Below are 27,067 nucleotides of genomic sequence, written 5' to 3' on the forward strand. Positions count from 1 at the left end.
AATAGTCCTGACAGTCGTCATCATTTGTTTCCTCAGCTAAAGCGTTGCTCTCATTACTCACTTACTGACAATTCATTTCACCTGACAACATTGAGAAAATGTGATTTTAGTTCTCCTTAGGCAAGCCAGCTGCAGGAAAGCAATGTTATTCTTCATTTATTGAAATTCAGTTCAGTTTAATTCAGTTTATGAAAGCTTCCCACCAACAAACAAGAGGCAGACATGTTTCAGTCGCTAAAATAGTTTTATTAACAAGAATGAAATGTAAAAATGGGAAATAAGACAAAAAATCAATTACATTTCCTGCTACTGTTGCATTGATAAAATACTGCAGCTGCTTGTTGTTGGGACTAAAACACTCTGAGGCATTACCACAGTGCTGTACTGTCTGTGTTGCTTCCCTGTTAGATTTTGTATTGTTTTTAGAAACTTCCTGGATCCCCTCAAAGCCTAAATCTGGCCTAAAAAAATCATAGATTTGTTGACATGTAACTTTTGTCTTTGCCTTCTCTAATTTCCCTCTGGGATTAATAAAGTATTATTGAAATGAATTCTCAGGTCACTGCTTGGACTTTTAGACCTCCTATTTTAGCATCTCTGTCACATAAAATCTATATTCATCTTAAAAACCAACCAAAAACCTTTTCTCAGCTTTAGACATTGTCAACCAGATGGGGTCACAATCCTGTACAAAACAGAAAAATAGCTGTTTTGTCAGTTTTACATTTATTGAGCAACATTTTTATTTAAAGGAGACATAACATGAAAAACCCACTTTTTAATCCATTAACACAGTGTGTTTCACATTTTAAGTGTCTAAGTGAGCAAAAAGGCTTATATTATTCACTGGAGTTGCTATTTAGATATTTAATGATTAAGTTTTGGGCATATTTGTCCACCCGTTCAGTTTTTCACATTATCTATTACATCAGTAATTTATTTCGTCAGGATAATTACCAACTATGGTAATGGCCCTTGGCTAAACACAGAGCCAATCCGCCATTTTTTCTTCTCGCTAAGATTTTTTGTAGTCCTATTGGAAAAATGCAGAATGTCTGGTTATTTTAGCCACACACAGCTCAAAACTGTTCCTCGTTTTAAGGAAGGATGGTGTGGCAGTATTTAAACCCAGGAGCTGATAACACTACTGCTAAAAAAACACAGAAGAAAAAGTAGTGTGTTTGCGTTTGCTTGTGTGTGTGTGTGTGTGTGTGTGTGTGTGTGTGTGTGTGTGCGTGCGTGCGTGCACGCGTGGTTCGTTCCTTCTGTCTCCAGGCTAGTGGCTAAGTACTGAGGGCTTCATCTATCTAAAAGGAGTCATTTCCATCTGAATTTGGCAGCACCGGGACACAGCAGCAGAGCGGTAAGCTTCATATCACTCTAAAATGTCGACAAACTTTACTTTAGATTTACGGGCATTAGCAGCACTAAAACGTTAGCATCCGGCTTGCTATCGCTAGCACAGTATGCTAGTAAAGTTAGCACCCAGATTAATGTGGATTTGGCTGATTTTCGTGGAATAAAACGTGATTTCTGATCAACGCCTTCTTTTACACCAGATGATAACCTCCCACTGATTGTAACAGCAGAGAGCCTGTGTGTTATTCTACGTGAGTGTGATGTAATCTTAGCATCCAGTAAATAAAGTCCCATATCAGCTAAAATGCAGCGTGACAAAGTCATTAAAGTGCGTCAACACAGTGGATTTAATAGAGTTTTAAAGAACGATCTCTAAGTGAAGTGAGGTTAGTTTTTTGTCTCACTGCAGATATAAAAACTAACTCTGCATCAGTCAGACGCAGCAAAGCTCACCGTCTGTATGAGCGTGAGCGTCGGAAAGCTGATAAAATTGGCTGTAAAATAATTAAAACAAAGTAAAAATGTTCCTTTGCTTTTTAGAGTCCACATCCAGAAGACTGGAGCCGTGTTTCACTGACAGGCTGTCAGACTAAAGCCCTGATGAGCTCAGCTGGGACAAACTGGTCTGATGTTTAGGTACGTGAAGATCTGCTTCTCCAAGTCCTTGAGATGCTAGTAAAAAATAATTTAGCCAGCTTGCAAATGTTACTTTTCTTCTCCTCTAAGGAACACAGAACGTTCAGATGTTGGCGTTTCACGTCACCTACTGAGGAAGGAGACCCACCAGTAAAGAGATGGTAGCTGGACCAGACCAAAGTGAGTGATGACACACCTCAGCCACCCTCATCATTAAGAACACCTCACCCCCTGAATCACTCCGTCTGATGACAGCAGAGTGATTTATTTGATGTTTTACTTGTTTAGTCTGTTTAGAAATGATAGAATTACATTACTTTCTGTAATCGACCATCTGATCTGGATGTGTGCAGAATAACTTTCCCCAAATTCAGCAGCAGCTGGCCTACAAAAACAGCTGCAGCATGTAGTAAGTCTGTCTGCACTGCTCTCTGATGAGCTTCCTTTCATAAGGAATCATTTGTATAAATTTAGTGTCACTATTACATTTGTAGGAATATGAAGTCACTGCAGCAAAGTGAACTTGTGAACAAACACAAACGTGACTATAAACATGAAAGCTAAAGAAACAACTTTCCTAAAGCTGCTTGTAAACAAAATATGTCATTAATGTTATTGTCTATCATTGCAGAAAATGGCGATGACATCATGGAACTGGTCTTTGGAAAAGTTTTCCCTGAACCAACTCCGTTTCTAGATGAGGTAGAGAAGATCTGCATCTCACCAACCCTCTGGTCTCAGTATTCAGACAACGGAGGTCTCCCACTGTTGTCCAGGACCAGTTTGAAGCCCACATACTGCCCCTCCCTCATCATCAGGAAACATCAATCCGTATCCTGAGGACAACAGAAGACGGCAGGAGGACAGGAACTCTGAGACCTAGACACCACCAGCACCGAGACACAAAGCACCTGTGTGCACAACGCCTGTTTAACTACTAAAGCCTGTTTATTATATTGTTCTACTTATTTGCTGTGAGGTTAATACTTAGAAAATTTGTATATTAATGTAAACAATAAAAAAAATCACTGATTGTATGCTTTCTTTTAGATGTAATGGTCCAAACTCAGCCTTGTAAACATTTATTGCATCCTGTAGGTAAATACACAGAACAGGCTCAGGTCCAGGATGACCCAGCATGCTCTTCTTCCATTCTGGCTGTTAGGGATTGTATCAACAACTCAGTGCCTACTGATGTTTCCACCTAACGGTATTTATTTAGAATGCAGGTAAGATTTAACTATATTTGTTAGCAAAGCAGACTGATCTTGGGAATTTCACTGCAGCACTGATGTCCACCTCTGTACACATTAGAGAGAATTACCACTTTACAGCTAAACACATTTAATAAAGATATAGGCTACGCATTGCAGACAATAAAAACAAAGTTGTAAGCATTAGAATTATAATGATGACATTAAAGAACATTTGGAGGAATGTTCTTTATTTTTGACTAGAATCTCAAATCTTTAAATTAAAATGTAACTGCTTTTTATCCATTTTCAGCCATTAAGACACCCAATATAAAATAAGACTACTTATAAAATTATTTATAATTATATGTATGTATATAGATAGAGATCTTAATAAAATATATTCTTTTAATGGTGTTTTAATGAGCTGTATCATTTTTTTAAACATTTTTTACAGAAATAAGCAAGCAGCATTCCTTGTGTGTGTGTGTGTGTGTGTGCGCGCGCGTGTGCCTGCTCGCTTGTCCCTCCGTCGGCCGTGACGGATGTGTGTGAGTGACTACAGACAAATGCATGAGAGAGTTAGCAGCCATGAAACAGCTTGATGAACTACTCTCCCCACGTGTTTTTAAAATGCTAATATGCTATGCTAAATCTGCTATGCTAAATAATGATTTCTCTATAGAACTACAAAGTCCAACTGGGGGAGGAGAGTACAGGTCTGCACTATGGAGGGGGGGCGGAGTTTACAGCTCCTCCTCCAGTTTAAAGAGACAGTACCCCAAAACGGCTCGTTCTCAAGACTCTCCTCAGAACAGGGGTAGATGAGGGTCTGTAGAGCAACAATAATGAGGAAATCAGACCAAAGAACTGCAGTTCCACTGTTTTTAGACCCCAACTGAAGGATTTAGATGTAAAAAGGAATAACTTAAAAGCATGTTATGTCTCCTTTAACTATTATTAAAACATTTTTAAAAGAGAGCTGAGTCGGAAGGCAAAGCTCTAGATTTACTGGTTGATCTACGTTCTTACCCTCACTTATGGTCACCAGCTTTGGGTAGTGACCGGAAGAATGAGATCACGGATACAAGCGGCCGGAAAGAGTTTTCTCTGCAGGGCTCTCCCTGGGAGAAAGGGCGAGAAGCTCAGTCATCCGAGAGGGGCTTGGAGTAGATCTGCTGCTCCTCCACATAAAGACGAGCCAGTTGAGGTGGCTTGGGCATCTGGTTAGGATTTCTCCTGGATGCCTCCCTTGTGAGGTTTTCCGGGCACGTCCAACTAGGAAACTTAAAGGAAGACTCAGGACACGCTGGAGGGACTATGTTGCTAGACCGGCCAGGGAACACCTTAGGATTCCCTCAGAGGAGCTGGCCCATGTGGCCGGGGAGAGAGAAGTCTGGGCCTCTTAAGCTACTGCCCCAGCATCCCAAACCCGGATAAGCGGCCAAAAATTGATGGATGACATTTTAAACTCAATGTAAGAACATTTTTAAATGGTCCTCATAGAAAATAACCACAGTGTGTAAGTCTACAAGTACTTATAATTTGGATTTGACTTGATTAAAGATGTTCATCACTGGTGATGGATTTTAACCAAGACTAAAATGGCAATACTAAGATAAATGTAACAGATTTTAGGCTTAAATCTTATGTGATTGTAGAATCATTTACGACACATCTTGTTTCTAACTGGGGCGACGGTGGCACAGGAGTTAAGTGCTCGCCCCGTAATCGGAAGGTTGCAGGTTCGAGCCCCGCTCAGTCTGTCGCTGTCGTTGTGTCCTTGGGCAAGACACTTAACCCACGTTGCCTGCTGGTGGTGGTCGGAGGGACCGGTGGCGCCAGTGCTCGGCAGCCTCGCCTCTGTCAGTGCGCCCCAGGGCAGCTGTGGCTACATTGTAGCTCATCCCCACCAGTGTGTGAATGTGTGTGTGAATGGGTGAATGACTGATTGTGTTGTAAAGCGCCTTGGGGGGTTTCAAGAACTCTAGAAGGCGCTATATCAAATACAGGCCATTTCAAACACATCACATGAGACCATCTGTGATGTTGCACACATTTTGGTTGGAAGAACTGCGATGGCCACAACTCCACCATTCATAAATATGATACTATCTAATTTGAAACTCGGGTAGAAAGCTGAAAGAAATTGTAGGTCTTTGATATTTTTTAGTTATGTTGTGGTTGTGGAAGTATTTTTTTTAAACCTAATGAATTTAGACCCCGTTATACTGAAGTTCGGGCCCGGATGTAGGCATGGGCAAGGAGGGGCAATACCCCCCTAAAAAAAGGGACTACTACCCCCCCCCCCCCCCCCCCAAAATGCGATGACATGTAGAAATCCCAAATTTAAAAAGATCTGATGAAGAGAGGTCAGAGTTCTCTCTCTCTCTCTCTCTCTCTCTCTCTCTCTCTCTCTCTCTCTCTCTCTCTCTCTCTCTCTCTCTCTCTCTCTCTCTCTCTCTTTCAAAGTAGCTGCTGATTGGTAGATGCATAGGGAGGGTGTGGCCAGCCACTGCACTTGGTTCTCTGTCATGTCACTTGCTTCACACGCTCCCAGACAGTCAGCAGCAGAACAGAGACACACCGTTGTTATCTTAGCTGAGCCACTGGTTGACGTTTTCTTCTGCTGTCGGTCACTGGAATTATTTGGTACTCTTTCTCAAGGTTTTAGTTTGCCTCGTTCTCTTCATTCATTTGTGTTTGAAGTGAACCGAGTTGATATGCACAGGTTTCTGGTTTCTAAACCTAGCTACAGTGCTTAGGCACTAGCGGCAGAAGCCGGCTCGTCGGGTGCTGCTTCTCAGCTCGCCACAACCAGTTGCACAAGCACCGCAGCCCCCCCTGCTGTCCCCGTCGCTACCAACACAGCCATCGCTGTGGGTGACGCAGGCCTGAACAGTAGCGCACCGTCCCAACCCACCGCTCTTGTTTTCCCCAAGCGCCATTTTGGGAAGAACATGTGCTCATTTTGTTCTGCCTGGTATCGCGGGAGACCATGGCTGGAATAGTCAGTAAAGCTGGATGCGTACTTTTGTTTCCCATGTCGTAAGTTTGGAGGGAACAATGATAGGGATTTGGTTTTCACAAAACAAGGACTTATGTTTATGTTTATGTATTTAGCAGACGCTTTTGTCCTAAGCGACTTACAAGTGATAATCAGCATGTTGCCCTTGAGGCTAACAACAACAATAATAACAACAACTTGACATCAGTCATGGAGAGGAGGGAACAAGGAGTGGACAGTAGAGGGGGGACGGATGCAGGGAAGGTGCTAGTTAAGAAGATGCTCTCCGTAGAGCAGGGTCTTCAGGAGTTTCTTGAAAATTGAAAAGGAAGCTACAGTTCTGGTAGTGCTTGGAAGGTCATTCCACATTTGTGGAACAATGCATGAAAAGAGTCTGGGATGTCCTGAACGTGGTGTAGGTACTGCTAGCCGACGATCCTGTGATGACCGGAGCGGCCGGGCCGAGAAGTACGCCTTTGCAAGAGGATTCAGGTGGGAGCCGTACCATCTCGGACTTTGTATGCTAGTGTTAGCAATTTGAATTTGATGCGTGCTGCTAGCGGTAGCCAGTGGAGCTCAATGAACAGAGGGGTGACGTGTGCTCTTTTTGGCTGATTGAAGACCAGACGCGCCGCTGTGTTCTGGACCATTTGAAGAGGTCTCACAGTCCAGCCTGGAAGACCAGTTAGAAAGGCATTGCAGTAATCGAGGCGGGAGATGACAGTAGATTGCACCAGGAGCTGGGTGGCATGTTGTGTTGGGTATGGTCTGATCTTTTGTATGTTATACAGCGCATAGCGGCATGAACGAGCAACAGAGGCAACATGATCTTTAAAGGTCATCAATCACAACAGCCAGATTTCGAACTGCCTTTGAAGGAGCCAGAGATAGGAAGTCATTTTGGATTGAGATATTGTGCTGTATGGATGGTTTTGCTGGGATGACAAGTAGTTCAGTTTTAGAGAGGTTGAGTATGAGATGGTAGGATTTCATTCATTTTGATGTCAGAGAGACGGTTTGATATTCGTGCCGAGACAGTGTGGTCGTCCGGTGAAGATGACAGATAGAGCTGGGTGTCATCTGCATAGCAGTGGTAGGAGAAGCCATGTGGTCGAATGATCGAATTTAATAATTGGAAACAGCACTGGAAAAGGACACGGGACTCACAAAGCATGCATCAAGTCAATGCCACATAAAAAAATGAAAAAGCTGGTCTGAAATGTCCCAAAGAGAGGCCACAGGGGAAACAACAGGTAATTTAATAAGTCCCACACAAATCGAGGAAAACAGATACTACGTAAAAACTATTGGATAAGTAGTTCAGTTCCTAGCAGTAAATGAACTCGTGTGGAAAGCTCCAGTGGTAATGATTTCTCTGCAGGACTGTTCTTAAAAATGGTTGACTACACACTGGCCAAAGACTCCAAATTTAATGAAATAAACAAACACATCCCAGAAAATGCTAAACACACATCTCACAACATACAAAACAAATTATTGCAACACTGGCAAACATGGTATTAAAAAAAAATCAAAGATAATTATGACAAAGCTGATTGTGCTGGGTTTTGCATTAAAAGTGATGGAACTAGGGACAGATGTGGAGAATCAGTCAGTCATGGTTAGATTTGTCTGTAATGGCATCCAGAGGAACATCTGATCGGTCCGCTTGACCTCAGTCAGTTAAACGCTGAATTTATTACCACCCAAACCCTTGAGCAGCTCTCTGACTCAGTGCTATAGTGCAGCTGAAATGATCAGTCAGTGCTCTGATGGAGCTTCTGTCATGAGTGGGCTCAGGGGTGGGGTTCAGGCCTTACTGCAGAAGAAGGTAGGGAAGGATATTCCCTACATCCACTGCTACAACCACCAGCTGCACTTGGCAGTGGTCCATGCAATGCAGGCAGAGCCATGTGCAAAAACCTTTTTTCATCTTTCAGGATCTCTACACTCATTTTTCCACCGTCATTATGGATCACAGAACTATGACGTTCCCTCCCTGAAACGACTGTTGGAGATCAGGTGGACAAGCCACCATGATGTGACCAAGTGCCTTGTGGAGAATCAGGATGCTATTATGAGAATCCTGTCAGAGGTTACAGAGGACAGAGCTGCTGCTGCTGGTATCTGTACAGAGGCATCAGGACTGCTGATGATGTTAAGGAGGCACAATTTCTTTGAAATAGGAAAATCCCTCCTAAAAGTTCTGGGTTCCTTGAAGTCGGCAAATTCTATGCTGCAGTCTCACTCTGTTGACCAGTGCTGTGCTTCAGAAGTAGTCAGTGCATCTCTGCAGGCTTTGAAGCAGATGAGAGAGGAGGAAGGTGAGGCATTAACCAGCACACCTGCACCAGCTGCTAAAAGACAAATAAACAAGCTCACTGCTAACAGGTAGTGTTGTAATGTCCACTGTGGGCCATGCAGAAGACTCCACATCTCCTAGCCAGGCTCTGAAGAGAGCTCTTCAACATTTTGGACATAGTCATTGTAGAGATGGAGACAAGATTCTCCAAAAGCAATCTCCATCTCAGCAGTGAAAGCAGTTAACTGCCTTCACCCTCAGTCTCCCTCTCTTCTGGATCCTGACATGTTAAGTCATCTGCAGAAAATGACAGGAAGTGACAAACTTTCCAATGAGATTCTTGCTGCAAAAATAACGTTGGAGAAAGAATTCAAAAAGGCTGATGATAACAGTGTAGAGTTTGTAGACCAAATATCTACATGGGTATGAGAATGCCTTTCCTCAGCTCAATCGCATGTATGTGACCTCCCTTGTGATTGGAATATCAGCAGCATCATGCGAGAGCTCTTTCTTCTCTTTGTCTCATGTTCTTATCCCGTTCCGCCGTACTACGCTACGTGCGAGAAAAATAAATGTAGTCATTCCGGCTCACGAGAAGGCCGTAACAGCCCTAGATATGGATGGATTTGTTAGGACTTTAGCACAGAAAAGCAGACCACTGATGCTGTAATGACTGATAAAAGCCATAAAGAAATAAAACAACAAAAATTCTAAAAAAGAAATAAAAAATAAATAAGTAAAATAAAAAATAAAATTTAAAATGGAAGGATTGACGGATAAGATAGATAAAATATATTAAAGACATAAAAAAGATAAAAACATTACAAAATTAAAAGATAGATAGATGATAGATAGATAGATAGATAGATAGATAGATAGATAGATAGATAGATAGATAGATAGATAGATAGATAGATAGATAGATGATAGATAGATAGATAGATAGATAGATAGATAGATAGATAGATAGATAGATAGATAGATAGATAGATAGATGATAGATAGATAGATAGATAGATAGATAGATAGATAGATAGATAGATAGATAGATGATAGATAGATGATAGATAGATAGATAGATAGATAGATAGATAGATAGATAGATAGATGATAGATAGATAGATAGATAGATAGATAGATAGATAGATAGATAGATAGATAGATAGATAGATAGATAGATAGATAGATAGATAGATAGATAGATAGATAAAAGATTAATGCAGCCCCAATAGGGAACAAGCCAGTGTCCCAAGCCCGGGTAAATGCAGAGGGTAGTGTAAGGAATGGCTCAAAGGAAAATATAGATATATATGTCTATTTAGACAATATTTTTCAACAAATTAATTTTAAAAAAATTCATATTTTTCACCGGCATCAAGGGGTAAGTATTTGTGAATGAAATGGTAATTTAATTTGAAAGCAACATTTTTGTTTGCTGTATTTCATTTTAAAGTTTGGTTTGTTTGCATGGATTTATGCTGTTTATTCCACAGGGAAATTCTAGAAATTTATTTCCATTTTCTATTTTTCAAAGTTATCTGACACTGTGCGTTCTCATATGAGGACATTGGCTTTTAGTAAACCACATTTGGTTGTTTGTTTTGTAATTTATAAAGAAAAATCCGAATCATTTAAAATTAAAAATAAAACCAGAATGAGTCCTGAAGCTTTCCAGTGGTTTACCCCCTTTAGCTCATCACTTGGCTGTAAGAACCCACTCCCTAGTATTTTATTTATTTTTCCCTGGCTTTAATTTAATTCTGGCCTTTCAGTTTGCCAAGCAGCAGTATTTCTCTTGCATTAATTCGAGCCATCAGTGCTGAGGGTGCGTCCATCAATGAAAACGGTGGGGACAGGTCCCAAGAGTTGCTGGTAAGTTCACAGGTTTAGCCAAACAGTGCTTATCTCCAGCTGGCAGCTGGATGTGGCTGAAAAAGCCGGGGTTTAATAACCGTCACTGCTGTGTGATAATAGCCACACTCTTGTCACTGCTCACCTCTCTAACCCTGCAGCGCTGATTCTCTCCTAAAAGCTGCTGGCGATTAGCTAAGGAATGTAAAACGAACATCACCTGTCTTCACCCATCCTTCATCCTCACCCTCCCCTTCAGTCAGTTTCAGATCCTCTAGTGTGCCTTAAGACAGCGAGGCAGAATCATGTCCGACTGTTCTACAAACCTACGGGTTTGTCAATGTCTCACACCTCTGAATCAAAGTCTGGACGCTGGAGTTTGATGGTTCAAATCTTTAACCAAACACCGCAACGAAGCAGACAGCTCAGTGACTCAACCAATATCACTCTGCTGAAAAATATTTGACCAAACAGAAAATTTAATTCAGTCACTCCCAGATACGAAAGCTCACAGTTGTAGAGCAAAAAGGTACAGACGATAAGAAAGCCCCTCTCTGGGACTAAGCTTCTAACACTTTAAAAAGCACACTGGCCACAATCTGTCCTTTCATTTCATCATTTGGTTCTGAACGGGATATCAAAATGACTACTGGGCAGATGCTCTAAAAGGTTTTCTTGATAAAATGCTTCCATGAATTCTGATGGCTGTGTTGACCCTATGGCCTTTCATCGATTGGAGCAAAATTGTCTTGTTCAAAGAGTCTCATTTGAACAGCTTTTTCATCTGTTCCCGTTTTTCTTCCTCCCTCGCTTTTGGCAGATGCACCTTTTCCTAAGTCTGACACCAAAGCTGTAGGACCAACGAAAAAAAAGAGAATTTATCAAAATCTCATTTTGTAATCCATTCACTGTGAGCCTTTTCTATTGTAATCTAAGTATTTGTAAACACTTAGCTGATTCCCACTTTATTTGCTGGTGACTCAGTTAATTCAAGTGGTACAAAAATTGGGCAGAATTCATTTTTATTTCTTTTCTTTTAGCTGCCTTCGTGTTTATGAGTAGACCTTTATGAAAATCTGACTTTTTGCAACTTTTACTTCTGCCGTATGGGTCTCTACTGCCTCTGTGAACACTCCAAATGCTAAAAAGAGAGTCCATTAGTGTTTGGCTTAGAAACTAGCCTAAGCCAAGTAGTTTCAAAAAGTCTCCATTTGTTTACAAACACTCCACTCTTACATATGGAGTCCCCACCCACCTAAATTGTTGATAATCTGGTATCTATGTTTACCAAGACAGAAAGGCAATGCTGTTAAGACATTAGAGGTTATCAATGTGTCTTTGGCGCATCTAGCCTGCCACTCCCAACGAGGAGAAGGAGGTGGAGGAGGAAGAAGAAGAAAGAATGAGAAAGATCTTTTGAATAGCGCCACTCAACATAAAAATCACAAGGCACTTCACAAGAACCAAAAAATACGGTTGGCAATTCAAGTTGGTAAACAATTCATGATTGTGCTGACACCCATGTTTGCAGCTAGCTGTCTGCTCTCTCGACTTTTGCTTTTGCTTTTTTTTTTTCTTTGCTGTTCTTTAGTGGATTTTAGCTCGACTATCAGCTATGATCGTCTCAGGCTCCTTGAGCTTCAGCATAAATGTGAACTTGCCAATAACTGTTTCAGACCTGCCAACCTGTATGCATTTTGCGTAGCCAGTACGCAATTTGGCATCTATTTACGCTGGTACAACTCACCCCTCTAAACTACGCAAAAAGCTGCAGATACGTGAGTTGAGTGCCGTGGCAAATATGCGCATGTGGTACTCATGTCTGACAACACGACTGAGCGGTGTGGTGAAGAAGTTTAAGCCTATAATCGTAGAGAAGCAGAGAAAAACTGTCCAGCCTAACCTAGCGTAACATCCCCCCCACCCCTTCTTCCCTGCTTCGTCCTGCCCGCTGCTCCTCTCTGCCTCCAGTTTGCCACTCGCTGCTGTTCTGCTAAGGTAAACTGTGTGTGTGTGTGTGTGTGTGTGTGTGTGTGTGTGTGTGTGTGTGTGTGTGTGTGTGTGTGTGTGCGTGTGTATTTTTGCCTTTATCCATTGCAGATAGATTTGGCCTGTATATAAGGAGGAATGTGATTATTTATACAGTTTAAACATGCAGCCATTATTTTTTTTCGCTGCTGTGGCAGATGAGGGAGAAGCAGACAGGGAGGGATTGGTTAGCAGACCTGCCAAAAAGAAGAGGGTCCATGTGTCTCACAAGTTTTAGTCCAAATATAGGTTTAAAAAAAATTGTAAGTCGCTTTGGGTAAAAGTGTCTGCTAAGCACATAAACATAAACATATCAAGAACAGTGGCCATGCTTGCGACCCTCTAAACAACCTCAGCATGCATTTTGCACGATCTGCAATTACGACGTGGACATAAGCCACCAGGGAGCTGCAGGTAATTAGTAAATTAGCCCTGGTGATGTGTGCATTTGTGCTTTAAGCCAATTTAATATTACATTCTTGAGAACAGAAACACCTATTGCAATTTGCAAAATAAATAATTACCATTAACTTCATATAAATGTTTCTTTTTATTAATTTGTGTTGAATAATTTAATGCAAGTACCTTGTATGAGCACAAATAGTATATAAGGAAACTTTAGAGTTTTCCTGTTTAATATCAAAATACACGATACTTTGGAGTCAGGTCAAACTGTAAAAATGTCTATGACCTTACTAGTCAAAATAAGAACTATGAACAAGTATGTGTGCGTTCGTGTGTGTATAAAATTTTCCATCCAGTGAATGAGGAGATTACAGCGTGAAAAGCAATGGAGTTGCAAAAGTCCGCGAAAAAATGCTGCACAAGTGGTACTTGAAATTTTTTGACAAGGTTGGCAGGTCTGCTGTTTCTCTGATCTAAGATAGTCTTTTGCCCCGCTGTTTTTGGCAGTCCCAGCTCAGCTGCTTCACTGTCCATGCCCAGCGTGGCTTCCTAGGAGACGCAGTGGCAAGCGTGGGGGTTCCAGAGTGCAGCTCAGATGTCCCCACGGCTCTCCGTTCACAAGACGATTTCTTCCCCTTTCACCAGAGTTGAGACACCGAAGTCATCAGACCATTCTCAATCCAACACTTTGCCGTAGACCCTCAGAGGAATCCCATCTCCACCACTGGCCTGCGGTTTTACTGGAGCGTCAACCAGACCAACCGCCACTATCCTACAATGAGCCTTGCAGACCAGTCGCCCTAGCCAACTAACCTTGATCCTTCGCCGCGCTTCAGAATTGCTCTCCTGAACGTGCGATCAATTGGGAATAAAACTGCCATCCTAATGGACAATTCTCTCCAGCATGAGGTGTCATTCTTCTGCATGACTGTTCCATCTTTACTGTCCTCAGCATCTCAGAGGGATGTAGCAGAGGGCAATATTTTCAGTTCTAGCCCCTCACAAATTGATGCCTTAGTTCATAATGTTACTTCCTCTTTACGTGTGGCATTAGATGATGTTTAGATGATGTTTTTAAAAGAAGTTAATTAGGGACAGGAAGTTAGCTCCCTGGTTTAATTCTCATTTACGAGCTTTAAAACAAAACTCTAGGAAATTGGAGAGAACATGGGGCTCTATGCACCAGGAGGAGGCCTACCTATCCTGGAAAAATAGTCTTGTGCTTTATAAAAATAAGCTTCAACAAACTAGAACTGCTTATTTCTCAGTGTTACTTGAGGAGAATAAGAATAATCCTAAATTTCTTTTCAGTGCAGTTGCCAAACTTACACAGAATCATAGCTCTGAACCATCTATTCTCTTAGCCCTCAGCAGTAATGTCTTCATGGGATTTTTCACAAATAAAATTAATTCTATTAGAAACAAATCTTTAGCATCCTCCCTAATGCAATTTCTTCTTCCATAGTAAGTGAGGCAGCATCAGAGGTGACTGTAGAACCTCATCTGTGTTTGAACCGTTTTGATCCAGTTGAGCTTTCAGATATCAAAAATATTAGCTTCATCCAAACCTTCCACTTGCATTTTAGATCCAATCGCAACCAAGTTATTTAAAGATGCATTTCCTTTGGTTACTGCCCCCATTCTAGATATAATCAATCTATCCTTAGTAAATGGATATGTACCACAGGATTTTAAGGTTGCTGTAATCAAACCTTCACTTAAGAAGCCTTCTCTAGATCCAGATGACCCAATGAATTATAGACCAATATCTAACCTTCCATTTTTATCCAAAGTCCTGGAGAAAATAGTGGCCATCCAAGTATGTGAGCATTTAAACACTAATGCTCTGTTTGAGGAATTTCAGTCTGGTTTTAGAGAGTATCACAGCACTGAAACTGCATTAGTGAGAGTTACAAATGATATTCTCATGGCCTCAGATAAGAATATTGTGTCTGTTCTAGTCTTGTTAGATCTCAGTGCTGCTTTTGACACAGTAGATCACAATGTTCGTTTAGAAAGAGATGGATATGTTGTAGGAATCAAAGGAACAGCACTAGGCTGGTTTAAATCCTACCTGTCTGACAGATTTCATTTTGTAAATATACATGGCAAATCTTTGTACTCCAGGGTTACTTGTGGAGTACCACAGGGTTCAGTGCTTGGATCAATTATTTTTACTATATATACGCTCCCAATTGGTAAAATCATTAGACAGCATGGGATAAACTTTCACTGTTATGCTGACGATACTCAGTTATATTTATCCATTAACCCTGATGAACCTAATTGGTTGGGTAGATTGCAGGCTTGTCTTGAGGACAGAAAAAATTGGATGACTTTAAACTTTTTGCTTTTAAATCAAAACAAGATGGAAGTTCTCATCTTTGGACCAGAAATCCAGAAAATGAAATTGCTTAGTCAATCACCTGACCTGAATGGCATTACATTAATCTCCGAGAACAAAGTAAGGGACTGTCATGGTCTGAGGTAATGATTTAACCCAAGACATGCAGAATCAACACACTGGAGCAGGATGTGAAAAAATAAAGATTTATTTGGTAACTAGAACTTAGGGTGCACTGGAAATCCAGTGAATGGGTAAACGGGAGCAGCGTCTGAGGGAAGGGAAACAGAGGTGAGTCCTTGATTGAAACTGTAGTGTGGTAGAGGATGAGTTTGGTAGGAGGACTTACAGCTGTAGCGTGGTGGAGGATCTCCAGGGAGGGGTGAGCTGGGAGAGTGAATGAGTATTCCGGGGTGATGAAGATCAGCAAGGTTTTACAACCGGAGGGAAGGAGAGAGAGAGCCTGTAGTGCTGGGAGCAGTTAGTGCCGTGAGGAGGACGGGAACCGGGAGTGAAGTCCAGACGTAGTATGGTCGAGTAGTTAATCCAAAAGGTCTCAGCGAGGAGGTGGTGTATGGAAAGATGACTGAGCCTGAGACAAAACGAGAACAAAATCTGAGCAAAAGATCGCTAGCAAAAAACACGTTTCTAAAGTTCAAGGCTAAGGTTTCAAAGTTCAAAGTCTAAGTTCCGACAGTTCAAAGTCAAGGTTTCAAAATCGAGTTAACACTGTGGCTGGGACTCTACCAGTAGGCGTAATCATCCGGCGGCTTAGCAGTGTCCTCCGTCCTCCTTATGAAGGCCACCCACTGATCAGCTGATTGATTGCAGCTGCTGCTCTCTCTCCTGAAAACAGAACTCACAAGCCAGGTGATGTCATGGTGTGTGTCGAGTGCTCACCTCCCAGCTCACAACAGTACCCCCCCCCTCAACGGACGCCTCCAGGCGTCCTAGCCGCAGCAGCCTCATAATCCCGAATGAGGGAAGGATCCAGGATGGCAGAGCGTGGCACCCAGGAGCGTTCTTCGGGACCGTAGCCCTCCCAGTCCACAAGGTACTGCATACCTCGACCGCGGGGACGGGAGTCCAGGATCCTGCGAACAGTGTAGATCAAGTCCCCCTGGTGCAGGCGAGCCGGAGGAGGAGGTGCCGGCACGGGACAGAGAGGACTGGTGACCACAGGCTTGACCAGGGAGACGTGGAACACCGGGTGCACACGTAGGGTCCGAGGGAGATCCAGGCGGACCGTAGTGGGGGACGGAACAGCCAAAACTTTAAAGGGACCAATGAACCGGGGAGATAACTTACGGGAAGAGGCCTTCAGTGGAATGTTCCTGGACGATAACCACACAGACTGCCCTGGGACGTAGACTGGGGCCGGACGCCGTCGGCGATCAGCTACCTGCTTGTTCCTCTGTGCAGTACGATCCAGCGCCGCCCTGGTGGTGGTCCAGGCACGACGGGCACAACGGAGGAATTGGGGAACGGAGGAGCCAGGCGTAGATTGTGCGGGGAAAAGAGAGGGTTGAAAACCGAGGGAAGCCTCAAACGGGGACTGACCTGTAGCCGTAGAGATGTGGCTGTTATGGGCATACTCCACCCAGGGAAGATGGGTGCTCCAGGACGACGGGTGAATGGAGCAGACACAGCGCAGCATGGCCCCCAGCTCCTGGTTCATCCGTTCGCATTGGCCGTTGGTTTGGGGGTGGTGTCCAGAGGTAAGCGCCACTTTAGCCCCCAAGGCCTCTGCGAACTCCTTCCATACTTGGGACACGAACTGCGGACCCCGATCCGACAGGATCTCCTCCGGGATGCCATGGAGACGGAACACATGCTTAACCAGGAGCTGCGCTGTGCCTGCGGATGAAGGGAGAGATTTAAGGGGCACCAGGTGGCAAGCCTTTGAAAACCGGTCGACTATGGTAAGAATGGAGGTGAAACCGTGGGAGATGGGGAGACCACAGACGAAGTCCAGGGCGATGTGCGACCAAGGCCGTGAGGGAGTAGGCAGAGGCTGGAGTAGACCGGCTGGGAGGCGATGGTCCCCCTTGTGTTGGGAACAGGTGTGACAACCAGAAACATAGTCCTTGGTATCTTTAAAAATGGACGGCCACCAAAATGTACGTTTAATAAGGGCCACAGTGCGTGCCACCCCCGGATGTAAGGAGAACCGACCAGCATGGGCCCAGTGAATGACCTTGCCTCTAACAGATTGGGGAACAAACAGTTTACCCGGGGGGCCGTTGTCTGGACCAGGGTCAGTCTTAAGGGCCTCCAGTACCTGCTCCCAGATCTCCCAGGTGACGCTCCCTACCACACAGTTGGAGGGAAGGATGGTCGATGGTGGGTTATCCCGGTCTGGAGCATATTGTCTAGAGAGTGCGTCGGGTTTGGTATTCTTTGTACCGGGTCTGTAAGAGATCAGGAAATTAAACCGAGAAAAGAAAAGAGACCATCTGTACTGGCGTGGGTTTAAACGTTTGGCTTCCTTGAGGTAGATGAGGTTCTTATGGTCAGTCCAGATGATGAATGGTTGTTCAGCCCCCTCCAACCAATGTCTCCATTCCTCAATGGCCAGTTTCACAGCCAACAGCTCTCTGTCCCCTACGTCGTAACGGCTCTCGGTAGGTGTGAGGCGTCGTGAGAAGAACGCACAGGGATGCAGGCGTTTGTCCTCTTCAGCCACCTGGGAGAGCACAGCCCCCACACCAGTGTCCGAGGCATCCACCTCCAGTGTAAACTGACGTTGAGGGTCAGGCCGGTGTAGGATGGGTGCGTCGGCAAATCTCTTCTTCAGAACCTGAAAAGCTGATTCAGCTTCTGGGGACCAAACAAAAGCTCTGTTAATCGAGGTCAGCCGGGTCAGGGGTGCGGCGATTTGACTGAAGTTACGAATGAACCTCCGATAAAAATTAGCGAACCCCAGAAACCTCTGAAGCTGCTTTCTAGTCGTCGGAGTCGGCCACTCGGTCACCGCCTGCACCTTTTCAGGATCCACCCTCAACCTACCACCCTCAATGACAAACCCCAAAAACTTAACGGTTGGGACGTGAAATTCGCACTTCTCTGCTTTTACGTATAGTCTGTTTTCGAGAAGGCGCTGGAGAACTGCTCTCACATGCCGGACGTGTTGCTCCGGGGTCTTAGAAAAAATCAGAATGTCATCCAAGTAAACTGTGACAAAGCGGTTAAGGAAATCACCCAGCACGGAGTTAACCAGGGATTGGAAGACTGCAGGGGCGTTAGTAAGGCCGAAGGGCATCACCAGATACTCGAAGTGACCCACTGGCGTTTTAAACGCCGTCTTCCATTCATCCCCCTCCTTCACCCGAGCCAGGTGGTAAGCGTTCCGGAGGTCTAGTCGGGTGAAGATGGTGGAGTCCTGTACTGGTTCGAACGTGGATGAAAGTAGAGGCAGAGGATACTTGTTTTTAACCGTGATTTGGTTCAAACCTCTATAGTCAATGCAGGGCCTGAGGGAACCGTCCTTCTTAGGCACGAAAAAGAAGCCGGCACCCAGAGGGGAGGATGACGGTCGAATAGTGCCGGCTGCAAGACAGTCCTGGATGTACTCCTCCATGCTCTCTCTCTCCGGTTTGGACAGTTGGTACAAACGGCTGGAAGGCAGAGGGGCTCCGGGTAATAGATCTATAGCACAGTCAAACGGTCTGTGTGGGGGTAATGAAGAAGCACAGTCTTTACTAAAAACAAGTTTCAGATCATGGTAAACTTGTGGTACCGTAGCCAGATCGATGTTCTCTGCAGGGGGATTGACAGGTCCACGGCTAGGCAGAGCTGCGGAGCGCAGACACAACTGCGAGCACTCTGGGCCCCATCCAATGATCTTGTTCTCCCTCCAGTCGAGAATGGGGTTGTGGCGGACAAGCCATGAATGTCCTAGCACCAGTGGAGACTGAGGGGAAGGGAACACATAAAAAGTGAGAGTCTCCACATGGTTACCTGAAACCTGAAGGCGGAGAGGAACCGTCTGGAGAGTTATGGATGAGAGATTGCGGTTATCCAGGGAAGAGACAGAGCGAGGCGTAGAGAGCTTCGTTGTGGGAATTCCCCATTCAGTCACCAGTCGAGGGTCCAATAACGATTGCTCACACCCAGAATCCACTAGGGCTTCAAGAGGAATCTGCTTAGATTGATAAAACAAAGTGCATGGCAAAGAACACCGGGTCACAGAAGAAATCAGGTTACCGCCCACCAATAGACCCGGTCTTACCGGTGGGCGTGCCCATGGACGTAATTTTGGGGGGGGACAGGGGGGACATGTCCCCCCCACTTTTTCCAAAGTCAAGCTTTGACCCCTGCACTTTTTACCATCCAAAAACAATATTACGCTATATTAAATTGACACTAGTTGAGCCCTAGGACCAAGCAGAAAACAACTGTTTGTGTTGAAGCCTGTTTCCCAGCATACTGTAAAGATCCCCCCCCCCCCCCCCCCCCCGTGTCCCCCCCACTTCTAAAGTGAAAATTACGTCCATGGGCGTGCCCTTTTACCAGAGAGGGACAGTTGTTCACGACATGTCCCGCTATTCCACAATATAAACAGAGTCCCATCTTGCGTCGGTGCTCTTTTTCTTCCTGAGTGAGTTTGGCTCTGCCCATTTGCATGGGTTCGTCCTTGGGTAGGAGTTCGGGTGTGGAACGCCCCCTGGCCCCGGAGGAATGTTCTGGAACAGGAAGAGGGGTCACCAACTCCACTCTTCTCATCTCGCGGTGACGCTTGTCTATTGACATGGCCAGCCTGATTAATTCAGCCAACGATTTGGGTTCGGGGCAAAGAGCCAGCTGGTTCCTGATCCTGTCATTCAGGGCCTCAGTGAACACCCCCATAAGGGCATCCTCATCCCAAGTCGTGCGTGCTGCTAAGATTCGAAAATCCACAGCCAGGTCTGCCACTGAACGTCTGCCTTGGGAGAGATTTATTAGTTTCCTCCTGATGTCAGAAACAGATTCAACACTGCCAAACGTCTGGGTGAATTCTGTCACAAAGTCATTAAAGAGTCCATGTAAAAACGAATCATTGTGGCTCTTGGCCTCAGCCCATCTTAAGGCTCTGCCCCGTAAAAGTCCAACAACATAGGAGATCTTGGCTGAATCAGATCTAAAAGCAGCAGGGCTACGTTCAAATGCCAATCTGCATTGAAGCAGGAAACTGTGACACTCCTCAAACTCACCTCCGAAGGTGGTTGTCGCCGGTGACGGGGCAACGCGGAAATGAGTCTCCTCTGAGGAGCTTGTAGCTTCAGCTCCATGAATGCTTGTAGCAGTGGTTGGATTTAACTGTGAATCCGAGGAGGATGTGGAGGGACGAGTCGTAGAAATGGATTCATGTAGTTGCCGAACTATTGTCTCCAACTGCTGGCTGCGTTCGTTGGATTGGGTTAACTGCTCCATGAGTTTCGGGAGGATTTGTTCCTGCTGGGCTAATCTGTGAGAAAGAGAGGTGAGTATTGATTCTGCTGGGTTAACGTCTTGGCCGGATGATTCTGTCATGGTCTGAGGTAATGATTTAACCCAAGACATGCAGAATCAACACACTGGAGCAGGATGTGAAAAAATAAAGATTTATTTGGTAACTAGAACTTAGGGTGCACTGGAAATCCAGTGAATGGGTAAACGGGAGCAGCGTCTGAGGGAAGGGAAACAGAGGTGAGTCCTTGATTGAAACTGTAGTGTGGTAGAGGATGAGTTTGGTAGGAGGACTTACAGCTGTAGCGTGGTGGAGGATCTCCAGGGAGGGGTGAGCTGGGAGAGTGAATGAGTATTCTGGGGTGATGAAGATCGGCAAGGTTTTACAACCGGAGGGAAGGAGAGAGAGAGCCTGTAGTGCTGGGAGCAGTTAGTGCCGTGAGGAGGACGGGAACCGGGAGTGAAGTCCAGACCAGGGCTGGACTGGGACAAAAATTCAGCCCGGGCATTTTGACTGGAGACCGGCCCATCACCTGTTTTTTTTTGGAAAAGACATTAAGCCTTACGCTGTTTCTGACACACACCAACGTACACTTTCTTATTGGTAATATTTATGTATCAATCTAATAAACGTAAACCTACACCATCCTTCCTATCCTGGTATTCTAAAAAGTAGGGTTGGGGGCAGGGCTGGACTGGGACAAAAATTCAGCCCGGGCATTTTGACTGGAGACCGGCCCATCACCTGTTTTTTTTTGGAAAAGACATTAAGCCTTACGCTGTTTCTGACACACACCAACGTACACTTTCTTATTGGTAATATTTATGTATCATTCTAATAAACGTAAACCTACACCATCCTTCCTATCCTGGTATTCTAAAAAGTAGGGTTGGGGGTAACTGATTATTTTTAAAATGATTATTCTGACGATTATTTTATCGAATAGTCGACTATTCTAATGACTATTTAGATGATTAATCTAGCGATTACTTTTCTATTGCACAATTAATAAAAACCAAAAAATTCTCAAATAAATTCCTCCAAAAAATTGATAAGTCGTTACTGTAAGAGAATAAACACTACAGGCCTTCCATTTTGTATAACACTGCTTTTATTGTGTTGCGGTTGTTTATGTTCTGGTGACGTGTAGAACTTGGGAGTGCAGGCTGCTGCCTGAGAGGTGGTTGGAGATGGCGTGTCTCCATGCTGCTTTGATTTGTTCACTTATGTGCATGAGGCAAGTGGTGTTACGACCCTTCCTGGGGAGTCACGTGTTTCTCCTATTTTAACTGTAAATCCTTCTAGCTGTTATATTTATAACAAGAAACAGATATTCGGACAGAATATTTTCACGTTTATTCGAATATGATTGTGGAACACACCCAGCATCATAATAAATGAAGTAATATTTATGCCAATTTAAGCCTTTATGGGTGACCAGGACTCTGTGTTTATGAATGTGGAAGACACCCAGCATCCTGTGATGGCACTAATAACATCAAGAGATAATAAATAAGGTAATATTTAGGTCAATTTAACCCTTTACACGTGACCAGGACACTGTAATCAATTTTTGGCAAGGGAAATGATCATTTGTTGCCATTTCTGAAGTGTTTATGAATGTGAAAGACACCCAGCATCCTGTGATGGCACTAATAACATCAAGAAATAATAAATAAAGTAATATTTAGGTAAATGTAACCCTTTACAGGTGACCAGGACACTGTAATCAATTTTTGGCAAGGGAAATTATCTTCTTTTCTTTCTTTTTTTTTTTTTGTGTGCCATTTTTTGGGGTGTTTTTGATGACACAATAGGCAGTATGAGTACAGTAACATCAACAGATAATACATAAAACCCTTATTTGGTCAATTTTAGCCTCCATGAAAATCTTAGTGATTCAATCACTTTTTGGCAAGTAAAATGCCATTTTAGTTGTCTACAATTAAATCATCAATAAAGAATTTAAAGATATTTTGAGGCATTTCTTATAGGTAAACGGGAGGGTGTAGTCTATTTGGCAAGTGACAATCTTAATTTTATGTGCTGAAGTGCTTTTATCTTGTTACTTTTAAATAGAGCAACGTAATGAATAGATAGCAACCTACACAGTGTCATTAAAGCCAAAGCTTGATCATTTTAAATACTTTTTTTCAAGTAAAAATGTGCCCCAAACTAGTTAACCGTGGCTCCATGTCAAGTGGACTAAAGAAAGGAAGGGGAAAAAATTAAATCGCTGGAGAATTGTTTATTTCCATTTATACAACGTTTACATTCAATACAGGGTACCATTTTACATTGTTTATTTATTTTTTTAGTATCAAGGCTGTAACATAAAGAAAGCCAGTTCTTACCACAAAGTTTGTGGCACAAACCATCTTTCAATCGCAAATATTGCAAAAAGGATTTAATATATCCTCATTGTGAACGTTTAAGATAAATAGCAACACTTAAAACAACTTCCGAACTGGAAAAACTAATGTGGCAAGGTGCAGAAAGGAGTGCCCGGGCGGGATTCGATCCCCAGACTCCCGGGTGAGAGTCATACGCTCTAACCAGTCAGCCAAAGGGACATCTCTTTGGACAAGTAGCCAGGGCGCATCATCAATCGGGATATTGTGGATGCTCACACTGCCACATCTTCCTCCCTCTTTCCACAAGCACGTCCTCGTGCTCCCGCGCAGGCTGCCACAAACACTGCCACACTAATATCCGCGATAAACATCTATTTAAGTACCGGAAGAGGTTATCTTTGCTTTCTGAATGTCCATATTGCTAGATATGCTGAGTTTTAGGGCGAAATCCTGGGGAATTTTGTCTAGAAATGCAATTACCTAACCGTGCGCGATCCCGCGGTGGCTAATCATTTTTTGGCAGCGAGTCAATTTATGGCACAACACCGGCTCGGGTTTCTCCTCCTCCTCCCTCTTTTCTTCTCCAACCTGTCGCTGGGCTGAGGCTCCATCACTTCCTAAATTGATCTTACTTGAACCTTCACTACCAAACAACTGTGAGATTTTAACACATGTGCCAGCATCAGCCTGAAGGGCCAGTTTCTTTTTTAGTCGAATTTTCTCCGCTCCTCCTTTCCATTTTTTGTTCTCCATTTTGTTAAGCTCGTCTGTCTGTTTACTGAGATTCACAAACAACTGGCGGGTGCATCAGACCTCTGGCTATTGGTCCAGCCCAGAGTGTATTATTACCAATTGGCCAATCCACCAACTTTTACGAGGCATCGCGTGGGGCGGCGCGGACAAGTTGTCTGCAACAACTAGAGGCCAGGAAAAAAAAAAAAAAAAAAAAAAAACAGACACCGGCCCATAAAAGATGAAAGGGTCGGCCCAGCGGGCAGTTGCCCGCTATGCCCTATGGTCAGTCCAGCACTGGTCCAGACGTAGTATGGTCGAGTAGTTAATCCAAAAGGTCTCAGCGAGGAGGTGGTGTATGGAAAGATGACTGAGCCTGAGACAAAACGAGAACAAAATCTGAGCAAAAGATCGCTAGCAAAAAACACGTTTCTAAAGTTCAAGGCTAAGGTTTCAAAGTTCAAAGTCTAAGTTCCGACAGTTCAAAGTCAAGGTTTCAAAATCGAGTTAACACTGTGGCTGGGACTCTACCAGTAGGCGTAATCATCCGGCGGCTTAGCAGTGTCCTCCGTCCTCCTTATGAAGGCCACCCACTGATCAGCTGATTGATTGCAGCTGCTGCTCTCTCTCCTGAAAACAGAACTCACAAGCCAGGTGATGTCATGGTGTGTGTCGAGTGCTCACCTCCCAGCTCACAACAGGGACCTTGGTGTTATCTTTGACCAGGACATGCCATTCAAATCCCAAGTTAAACAGGTTTGTAGGATTTCCTTTTTCCACCTTCGGAATATTGCTAAGATTAGAAGCATCCTTTCCAGGAGTGATGCTGAAAAACTAATTCATGCATTTATTACATCAAGACTGGATTACTGTAATTCATTACTCTCAGGAAGTCCACAGAATGTAGTTAAAAGTCTTCAGCTTGTCCAAAATGCTGCAGCTAGAATTCTGATGAGAATTAAAAAGAGAGATCATATCTCTCCCATCTTAGCTTCCCTACATTGGCAACCTGCTAAATTCAGAATAGATTTTAAGATCCCTCTTCTCACATATAAAGCTCTTAATAATCAAGCTCCATCATACGTCAGTGATCTGATTGTTCCATATGTTCCTAACCGAGCACTTCACTCTAAGACTGCAGGTTTACTGGTGGTTCCCAGAATATCTAAAATTAGGATGGGAGGCAGATCTTTTAGTTATTAGGCTCCTCTCCTGTGGAACCAGCTCCCAGCCTTAGTCGTGAGGCAGACACCTTGTCTACTTTTAGGAATAGGCTTAAAATATTTTTATTTGATAGGGCCTATGGTTAAAATCTGATGTTAGCCTAGATCTGGACAAGGGGAGGAGTAGAGGGCGGTGGAGTGTACAGTCGATAAAGACGGCTCTTCCTTGCCCTGCCTCCAACATGCTTCCATCTAAAAGGCTAGGTTATCCAGAGTTATCTCTGTAGTTATGCTGCTATAGGCTTAGACTGCTGGAGGACACACTGACCACTTTCCACACTCTACTACTTTCTTCTACAATCTGCTCTTTAACTGTATATTTCCTGCTATTTCAGCTGTTAACTTCATTTTTTCTCCAAGTGTTTTTCTCCCCAGAAGAAGCTACGGTGATGTTCTGCTGAGCTGTGGTGGCCTCATGGAGGGGGCCATCTTCTAGCACACTGCTGCTAACCACTTAAACATTCTCCCTCTCCTGATAACTTTTTGCTTTCCTTGACATTGGATGTGCTACTACTAGTTTACCCATTTAATTATAGATCCACTAGGATAAATACAATAAAGTTTATCTCTCGCCAAATGGAATATTTACTAAGAAACCACAATGTAGCCATAGACACATTACTTGGTGTGTGTGTGTGTGTGTGTGTGTGTGTGTGTGTGTGTGTGTGTGTGTGTGTGTGTGTGTGTGTGTGCTCTGTCTTCTCGATCCCCAGTGAGTCGTGGTGGATGGCTGCTTTTACTGAGCCAGGATCCTCTGGAGGTTTCGTCCTGTTAAAAGGGAGTTTTCCTCTCCACTGTCGCTATATGCTTGCTTAGTATGAGGGTTGCTGTAAAGACTCTGACACTAGTCAGTGACTCAATGCAATTTGCTGGGTTCCTTATATAAGAAACATTTTTTTCTGACTGGCTTAATGAACTGACCTGAAATGGAATGTTTATTATGTGAAGGGCCTTGAGACGACTCTTGTCGTAATTTGGCGCTGTATAAATATAAGTGAATTGAATTGAATTTGGATTCTTTCTGGTGAGTCAGCTGCTCTCGCTGAGCTTTGTTCCTCAGACTGTCAGGTTCTGAACGAGCCTAGGCTCACTGGCCATGGCAGTGGCTTGCTAACCATGTTCAGATCCTCCTGTCAACCTAAAAAACTTGCTATTCCAGTGGCTACTACCACCTTTGAGCTCTTGGCCTTTGAGGTGAAATTCTAGTCCTAGCCCACGGAAGTACAGCTCAAAATTTTTATGTGAATTTTTTTACTTTTTAGCAGACTTTTTACCTAATATGACCATGGGATTATTATGGGAGATTTTAATATTCATGTTTGCTGCCCTGACAAGACCTTCATCAGTGGCTTTTGTGATATTTTGGACTGTTTTGGTCTGCAGAAGATGGTCCAGGCTCCTACCCACTCTGGTTTGCACATTCTGGACCTGGTTCTGTCATTTGATCTTTGTGTCTCTGACCTGATTGTTGATCCTGCATGCATCTCTGATCATTTTCCTGTCATTTTTAATATTTGTGGTCTCCCCCCCAGGCATTGCCATCAACATTTCACCAGAATACTTTGCCCTTCCACCTCCAATCTTTTAGCTTCTAGCCTTGTGGCTACTCTCATCTCCCAACCTGATCCCAACACTACCTGTTCCATCCTATTAAACTTGACTGCTCCACTAAAATCTAGGTGCAGAAGAACTGTGGCTGATCCATGGCTCAATGAGAATACCTGCGCCCTACGGCGCCAGTGTAGATCCTATGAATGCCGCTGGAGGAAGGATAAGCTACAGATTTCCTACCAACTCTATACAGACTCTCCGTCCCACTACCAGAAAGGGGTGCGCTCAGCCAGCAATACATATTTCACAGATCTTATTTCTAGGCATAACAATGATCAAAAGAAACTGTACAGTGTGCTGAACTCTGTTCTGTCCTTTAATGACTCTTCTACCACCCCACCCTTTTCAGGGGCTCTATGTTCTGAGTTTCAAATTTTTTTCATGGCAAAAAATTCAGGGTATCAGATCCAGCTTCTATCACTGTGGCCTGGTTGTTTTAGAGGTTTTTAAGTGTCCACCTCAGTTTTCCTGGTTTAGTCTAGTGTCACTTGCAGCCGTGGTTAACTTAATACAGCCCCTGTTAAAAAAGTCAGGTTTGGACTAGTCTGTTTTTGCCAATTATCTCCAGAATCCCATTTATCACAAAAATCATCA

The 27,067-nt window shown here is 43.8% G+C and overlaps 3 long non-coding RNA genes across 3 annotated transcripts; 1 reads left to right on the forward strand and 2 right to left on the reverse strand.

Moving 5' to 3' along the window:
* Window positions 1–1,263: 1,263 nt before the first annotated feature.
* Window positions 1,264–2,221, forward strand: LOC129154578 (uncharacterized). The gene is made up of 3 exons (XR_008559873.2): window positions 1,264–1,363; window positions 1,900–1,995; window positions 2,086–2,221. It is a non-coding gene; the product is annotated as an uncharacterized lncRNA (long non-coding RNA).
* A 13,096-nt stretch (window positions 2,222–15,317) lies between these two features.
* Window positions 15,318–16,138, reverse strand: LOC129156081 (uncharacterized). Its single transcript, XR_008560279.2, has 2 exons — window positions 15,475–16,138; window positions 15,318–15,396 (listed from the first exon to the last, which is right to left on the reverse strand). It is a non-coding gene; the product is annotated as an uncharacterized lncRNA (long non-coding RNA).
* Window positions 16,139–20,693: 4,555 nt separating this feature from the next.
* Window positions 20,694–20,910, reverse strand: LOC139066382 (uncharacterized). Its single transcript, XR_011519277.1, has 2 exons — window positions 20,851–20,910; window positions 20,694–20,772 (listed from the first exon to the last, which is right to left on the reverse strand). It is a non-coding gene; the product is annotated as an uncharacterized lncRNA (long non-coding RNA).
* Between the last annotated feature and the right edge of the window lie 6,157 nt (window positions 20,911–27,067).

The sequence above is a fragment of the Nothobranchius furzeri genome, chromosome 2 (assembly GCF_043380555.1).
Source record: "Nothobranchius furzeri strain GRZ-AD chromosome 2, NfurGRZ-RIMD1, whole genome shotgun sequence".
In the NCBI taxonomy this organism is placed as follows: Eukaryota; Metazoa; Chordata; class Actinopteri; order Cyprinodontiformes; family Nothobranchiidae; genus Nothobranchius; species Nothobranchius furzeri.